This window comes from Corvus cornix, chromosome Z (assembly GCF_000738735.6).
Source record: "Corvus cornix cornix isolate S_Up_H32 chromosome Z, ASM73873v5, whole genome shotgun sequence".
Classification (NCBI taxonomy): Eukaryota; Metazoa; Chordata; class Aves; order Passeriformes; family Corvidae; genus Corvus; species Corvus cornix.
Window position 1 is genome coordinate 40,822,515 of NC_046357.1, and position 8,065 is coordinate 40,830,579.

Below are 8,065 nucleotides of genomic sequence, written 5' to 3' on the forward strand. Positions count from 1 at the left end.
AAATATTCCCTGAAAGTGTTAAAAAAAATATGTGGATATGACATTTGATGATCTGTTTTAGTGGTAAGTGTGGAAGTGCTGAGTTAAAGGGTTGGACTCGGTTCTGTTAGAGGTCTTTTCCAACTTTACAGTTCTATGATTCTATGAAAATTCTTCAGCCTGTTAAAAGGTTCTTTGAATAAAGCTCATAAAGGTAAGACATATACAGAAAAAATAAATTTAGACCTTGATTTCTTTCCTTGGAGAGCCAACCCTAATGTGGGAACAGAGATATGATGTAAATTTTTTAAGTGGTTAGCATAGTGGGAATTGTACTGCTGTGTATATCCTTCTGTTCTTCCAACAAAAAACCTAATTCTGACACTTACCTCAAACTGTATGTATGAGTCGTCTAATGCTATTAAACAAGGCAAATATTTACTTGCACTAGGAATGAGTAACATCATTCAGAGAATAGCCACATTTGTATGAAACTCCACAATCAGCAAACGCAGAGATCCTGACTCCTTTAAAACCTGCCATATCCTCATGTCAGGAGAGTGTTATAAAAACTAAATATCAATAAAAACTACAAAAATATTTCACTTTCAAATATTCAAACAACTGTTACATAATTACTTACTCCTGTATATTTACTTTCTAAAGTTGGAGACAATTGTTTTCCATTGACCTAGAAATACTAAGCTTAGATTTTAAAAAATATTTTATATTCAAGATATAAACACAAATGCCTATGGAGGAAAAAATCCTCATGCTTGTTTAAATATTTGTTTATATTTCTATTTTCTAATGGTTTCACCTATCCCTGTTGCATAAATTTTAAATCAAAATCAAAAAATCTTTGGTATTAAAAGTGTTTAAAACTCTGGAAGTTCAAAAGTTTAAGTATCATTAGAAGGTTTGTTCTCTTTAGAATAAATAAGTAGAGAAAAACATGATAGGAGGATGACAAAGTAAAGTAGCAATTTCTAAGGAAACTTTGAACAGATGCATAAAGAAAGAAAAGCTGAGGAGGAAAAAAACCAACCTGTAACGTTTAAAAACCTGTAAAGTTTAATTTTTAATGCATATGGTGTCATTATAAACTTGAGTATCAAGCTTCTATGCAATAAATGTTTCTCCCCAACACAGAAAAAAAAAGAAAAATAAAAAATAAATAAAAAGCTTTCTGCACCTGAAATATCCTTGAAAAGAGATTTAAAAATTATGTTCTGATTTTACAGACCTTCAGTATGTTTAGAAGGTCATAAAGACTGTATTATCCACTTTTTGCAGACCTCTACATGAGTCTCAGATTCTGGGACATGGAGTATGGCATACTGCCACATTATCAAGTGTGTCCTAAAACAGCTATGGAGTTGATTCTAGCCTGAGAACAGAAGGGGCTGAACCTGAAAAAAATTCCTGAAGCCATGGGATCTTTAGCCTGAAGGAGTTCCCACCTCGACCACCCTCAGCATAGAGGTATATTTGCAATTTTAGCACAAGTGGTTATGCAGCTCTCTGTGGCTACAGTAGTTAAGCAGCTTGCTTGCAGTTCCATGTCCTCAAAGGAGACGATAATAATTGTTCTAAGTCAGTGATTTCTGTATTAAGGAACATCAGACATGCCTTTTGTAATGATGCTGCTAATGGCAGGACAACTGAGGCAGCCCCTGTCACAGCACTGCAGCCGCTCTGAAGGATGCTTTGCTACCGCTGCAGGTGAGACCTAGGTGTGAGCAATATTCCCAGACTGTGTGCCTTAAAAAACACAAAACAACAGGCTCAGTGCTAGATTCAACTATATAAGCAAGGAATTAAACACAGGTAAGTCCAAAAAAGCCCTCCAAAATTAAAACTGGCCAATACCCATGGCAGGCACATCCCCCGCCTTTTACAGCTTCCACACACCTTGGGGAGCCAGAGCTCTGCTGCAGCAGGCATCCTCTCATTCTTCCTCCCCTTCCCCTTCCCTTCCCTGGTTCCTGGTTTTCCTGTGAGAGGAACCAAAGGACATCCTGGAGCACCACGGTACTCTGAGGATGCTGTGGTGTCATGGATGGCTGTGCTGAGGCCCAGGAATTGGTGTCCATAGGCCTGAGCCCAGTGCGTGGAGTCACCCTGCAGAGTATCCCTTCTGCGCTCCCACATCCTACATCAACCACATGACTTTTTCCACGAGTTCTGTTTCACTGGTGCTCATCTTGGTGTGATGTTGGTGAGGGCTCCAGTGCCCTCACTGTCAGATGAAGCTGACAGCTTCAAACCTTTCTAGCCACTGCTAGTAAGCTCCACACAGGTGCCAAACACACCTCTAATAGAATTCCTGCTTCTCTGGAACCAGCTTGGGGTGGAAACTAAGCCCACAACAGTGGCCAAAAGAAAACCAGATACTTCAAACTACCTGATACAAAATCTTAAACTAGGGTGAAGCAGCCTCAGTCAGGCAAGTTTTGCTTTTCTGTGGCAGCTGTTTGTGCTCTCACAGCTTGATGCAAAAGGTCTCAGAGGTCAAAGATCCCAGTGTAGGAGCTGCTTCTCTGCTACAACCAGCACCAGAGAAGTCTGCAAGTGCAGTGAGCTGGCAGTACACTGTACTAGTGAACACTCCTTTGCTACAGGCTCTGCCTTCAGCTCTGATGTCCATGGGTCAAGACTTAGCACCATGAATAGTGTAGCTCACCAAATAACCAACCAGGCTTCAAAGAGAAAGTTGTCAGGAAGACTGAACAAAACTGTAGATCAGGAACTAAATTTAAACAGGCTTCTCTCAATATTGGATTACAAAACTTTTTTAATGCAAAACTGATTTTAAAAAAGAGAAAACCCTGAACACTGATCCACCTCCAGTGTCACGTATCTATTTTGCAATTGCTTTTGCCTGTTAACCATGTAGAAATCTGTGTCTGACTGCTGTAAGAGTCTGCACTGGTATCTGTTGCATTGTGTTGTGGATATTTATAAGAAATATGAATTGTATGTTAAAACACTGCACTACAGGAGTTTTTAATCTGTGCTGATGATGTCTTGAAATATTGTGAAGTAACTTTTACTCCAATTTGCTTTTCCTCAGTATAATGCTCTACCTTTATGTAATTTAAATGTTAGAGTGTTTACTGTTTTCTGTTTCTCTCCTGTTTGCTTCTAGGATATCACATGATGTACAATGTTGCTGTGCTTTAACTGAAAACACTCCAGATGATTTCCTCTATTCGTTTACTGTTTTTACCAGGAAAACAGGTGAGCATGAGAACAGTTCAGTTTGTTTTGAAAAACATAGGACTAACAAAAAAACTCCACTAGGCTAAAAGAGATATATATATATATATATATATATATATACATATATATATATATATATATATATACATAGTGTTTCTATTTTTTCTTACTGAAAAAACTGTAAAACACACTTTCTCCAACTCCATGTAGGAGTGTACAGCTATGATTATTGCATGTTGTGCACAACTGGACAAGTTGTTTTGTTGAACAGGGTGGCAGTTTGAACATAAAGCAGAATATACAAATAATTCTTGCAGTTTCAGGCCAAGCATAATTTTGTAGATTTTTGAACAAGAAATAATAGAATCTTAGTGTGATTTTAGTCAAAGATACAGGAAATTTAATGGAAAGACAAAATCTAGTAGGCAAATCATAAGGAGCTGCTTCATCTAGAAACTGTGTATAGCTTCATAAAATACGAGATAAAAATTTTAAGTGGGGATGGTGTCTTTAGGAAACTTCTGCCTTCCTGTTTACAGCTTGGTTAACATTGCTGAGTCATGGTGGGGTGACCCCCAGGATGAGCAGCCTGGAGAGGCTTGGTTCTAGAGTCTGGATTTCTCCAATCCTTGAGTTATTTAGATGAAAATATTTTTCATAGTGTATTGATTCTGGCTGAGCTGGAGTTCATTTTCCCACAGCAGCCCTCACAGTGCTTTGCACTGGTGTCTGGAAAGGTGTTGGTAACACAGCTGTGTTTTGGCTACTGCTGAGCAGCGCTGGCACAGCATCAGCCATGTCTCTCAACATTTTGCCCCATCAGCAGGCTGGGGATGGAAAAGGCTCTGGGAGGGGAGACAGCTAGGCCAGCTGACCCAAACTGACCAAAGGGACACTCCACACCATGTGATGTCACTCAGATATAAAACTAAGGGAAGGAGGAGGAAGGGGGGCATTTGTTATTTTCAATGTTTGCCTTCTGGAGAAACATGTACATGTGCTGTAGCCCTGCCCTCTAGGAGGTGGCCAGACACTGCTTGCTGATGGAAAGTGGGGAATAATTTCTTTCCCTTTGCTTGTAATCACACAAACTTTCACTTTTGTTTTAGCAAACTGCCTTATCTCAACCTGCAAGTTGTTTTCCATCTGATTTTCCCTCCCCTGTCAAGCTGAGAAGTGGAAGTGATAGATCAGTTTGGTAAGTGCCTGGCATCCAGCCAAGGTCAACCTACCACATGTAACTATCTTGGAGGAAAGCTTTTTGCTAGTTTAAGACTTAGATTTGATAGAGAAATTAGGGTGAAATCCTGTGTCCCTATTAGCTGCCATGTAAAATGAGAATTGGTTTGTTTTGAGAGCGAACCTCTCCATTACAATGTTTGAGTCCAAGTTTAAAATTTTAAACAACTGTAGTGCTATAACTTTAAAGGGCCAGACTAAGTTTGACTAATCTCTGGGTTTATCCCCTCGTTCTTCTTGCACTCTATTCAGCTTCTCCTTCTATAAAAAAGACTTTCTTTGTTTGTTGTAGTGCAAAACCATCAGAGAAAACCTTAGACAGAGCAAGAATATTATTATTTATTATTAATATTCATTAGTGATTACTATTAATATTCATTAGTCTTTAGAAAGCTGTGAAGCTGCTGATTCAGGGAGACCAAGAAGAAAGGAAGATGAGGACATTCTTTATGATTGGCAGTTAAGATTATTATGTGGTGGGCTAGGGAGATTTTATGTTTCTTTTCTGAATAGCCCCAAATTTTTTTTCTGGCAATCCATAACCTTACTGGAGGACTCCATACTGTTTACCTGCTATCTTTTCTGATATGAAGTCTGTACTTTAGCCTTTTTTGAGCAGAACTAAATAATACTGCTAGTAAAAAAAAAAAAAAAATTGTTGGAGAATAATAGATCATCTCCAGTCTGTAGTCCAAACATCTACATGGAAGTTGGATGGTATGCAGAACTGGAGGCACAGCAGCCATGCTTTGATCCCACTCAGCCTCTTAGGAGACTGTTTCCATGTAGTCACCACTCTTTCTCTAGGTGAGATCCTGTTTGGTTCATCTCCCAGAGCTGTGCAGGACTGGTGGTGTTTGGGTTCTTCTCTGGTTCTCTTTTGACCTGAATAACCTTTTCAAGCTCAGTAATATTTTGGCTCAATGGAAGTTTTATATGAGGTGTCTCTGTCTTTGAGGACATGGTTTCAGTTGCCTTCCAGATTCTCCCTGCTGCACTGCTGTGTTATTTTGGGCAGTGGTTTTATCCACACAGTCATAGAATAACAGAGTCATCAAGGTAGGAAGGAACCTTGGAGATTGCATCTGCTATGCCCCTGCTCAAAGAAGGCTTACCTCAAGCAGTCTACTCAGGACCGAGTCCACTTGGGTTTTTAATGTCCTCCAAAGATAAAGACAACCTCCCTGGACAGAGTGGTTGTATATTAAGTCACCTTCACATTAAATAAAAAGGTTTTTTCTTACATTTAATTATAATCTCTTATATTCCAGTCTATGTCCATTGCCTCCTGTCCTTTCATTGGACAACACTAGAGGAGTTTAACCCCATCTTCTAAGTTCTCACCATCAGATATTTATGCACACTGATAGTATTCATTTGTAAGCAAAAGTAAACAGAATTATGGGAACAGTAAATTAGCCTCCCTGTGTTCAGCAGCACAAAATACTAATATAAGATCCAACTTATGAAGGATAGTCTCGGCAAACATTTTAGAAAAACAGATTGCAATTTATGTATTTGAGTGCTGTATATCACTGGATCATAAAGAGTGGAAGACTACTCATGGTTCAGAGGCAAATCATGAGTAATGCATGGCAGATTTTTCTTTTGTTTTAAAGTAATTTCAGTCAAGAGTGTTTCATAAACTTGAGAGAACTTGGGGTGCTAAATTGCTAGGTTGTCCAGAAGCAGATAGCTCCAGCCTCCATGAGAGAAGGGGGGAAAAAAGGGGAAAAAAAGGGGGGAAGAAATGTTGTGCTGGGAAACTTTCATTTTGAGTGCTTGCTCTGTGAATGTCTCTATGTCTGTAAGATGACACATGAAAATTTTTGTGTAGTTTTGAGCAAGTCTTGATAGATTAATGTTTAGGCTAGTCCTTAAAATGATCTTTTTATAGAGCTCAAAGTGTGTTAATACTGATTGCTGTTGATCTCCCACTTCTACATTTTGTTTTGAGAGTAACTTGTAGTTTTGTCTTTGTCCCACGTATCACAGGACTTGCCCAGCTACTCCACACCTTCTCATAGGTTTGTGCCAAATCCACATGCAAAAGGCTGATGTTTGAACTCTGTGGTTGTGTTCTCATATCACTGAAATAGGTGGTATTGTGATGTGTGTACCAGAGGTAAGATCCCTTAAGGAAATACTTCTTATTGTCAGAGCTGGTCTTTTCATTCTAAGAGAAAGAGGATGACTTTTGTGCGTGAAGTTTTTACTTTCTTACATAGTGAGGATGGCTTTTGATTTCAAATCTGATTTCCAGATTCTCTCCTGTCTTCATAGCTGATTTAACTAATGCAGAGAATGTGAGCAGTGAAAAATGCGCAAGTGTCTTCATCACATTTCACCTTCAGTTTGGAAAGCTCTGCTCCCAGGACTTCTGGGAAGATATGACATAGAGGAGCTATTTTGACAAATCCAAAGCTACTTGTGGATACAAAGTGTTTAGCTGCTGCCTATTTAAATGTTTCTTTCGAATTCTAGCTAGAGTTTCTGGTGTGCAAGGGATGGGGTTTTGGATTTTTTTGTTTGGTTTGGTTTTTTGGTGGTGGTTGTGGGGGTCTTTGGGTTTGGTTGGTTGGTTTTGTTTGGTTTTTATTTAATCTTTTAACTTGTACGTAACTTTTTTTTACAACAGCATAATTGTCATCAAAAGTTGATGACATTTAAAAACGATTGTGATATGGAATAATGGAATCACATAATATTCTGAGATGGAAAGGACCCATCAGAATAATTGTGTCCAACCCCTTCCCCAGTGCAGAACACCCCAAGAGTCACACCATGTGCCTGAGAGCATTGTCCAAGTGCTTCTTGAACTCTGTCAGGCTGGTGCTGTGACCACTGCTCTGGGGAGCCTGTTCCAGTGCCCAATCACCCTCTGGGTGAAGAAACTTTTCCTGATATCCAACCTAAACCTCATCTGACACAGCTTCAGGCCGTTCCCTCGGGTTCTGTCACTGATCATAAGAGTAAAGAGATTTGTACCTACCACCCCTCACAGGAAGTTGTAACTGCAATGAGGTCTCCCCTCAGTCTCCTCCAGGCTGAACAGACCTAATATCTCAGCCACTCCTCATGCCTTCCCCTCAAGACCCTTCACCATCTTCATAGCTTTCCTTTAGATGCTTTCCAACAGTTTAATGTCTTTCTCATATTGTGGTGCCCAAAACTGCCCCCAGCACTCAAGGTGAGGCTGCCCCAGCACAGAGCAGAGTGGGACAATCCCCTCCCTTGCCCGGCTGTCGATGCTGTGCCTGATGCACCCCAGGACAGGGCTGGCCCTCCTGGCTGCCAGGGCACTGCTGACTCATGTTCAGCTTGCCATTGACCAGGATCCCCAGGTTCATTTCTGTAGGGTTTCTCTCCAGCCCCTCATTCCCCAGTCTGTCCACACTGCTGCAGCTTCTATCTTGCCTCTGTACAACGGCCTCTGTAGCTCCAAGAACAAATTTCTCTCTTTCTGCCATATTAAACAATTATTGATGTGATCTTGCAAAAACAAATAAAAAAGAATGTATAAACTTTAAATTTTAATCATGAAGGGTAATTTAGAAATAAGCAAGACTGTCGCAAAGCAGAGGAGTATTGCTGTGCTGTAACATGCAGGTTCCTCTGGCCT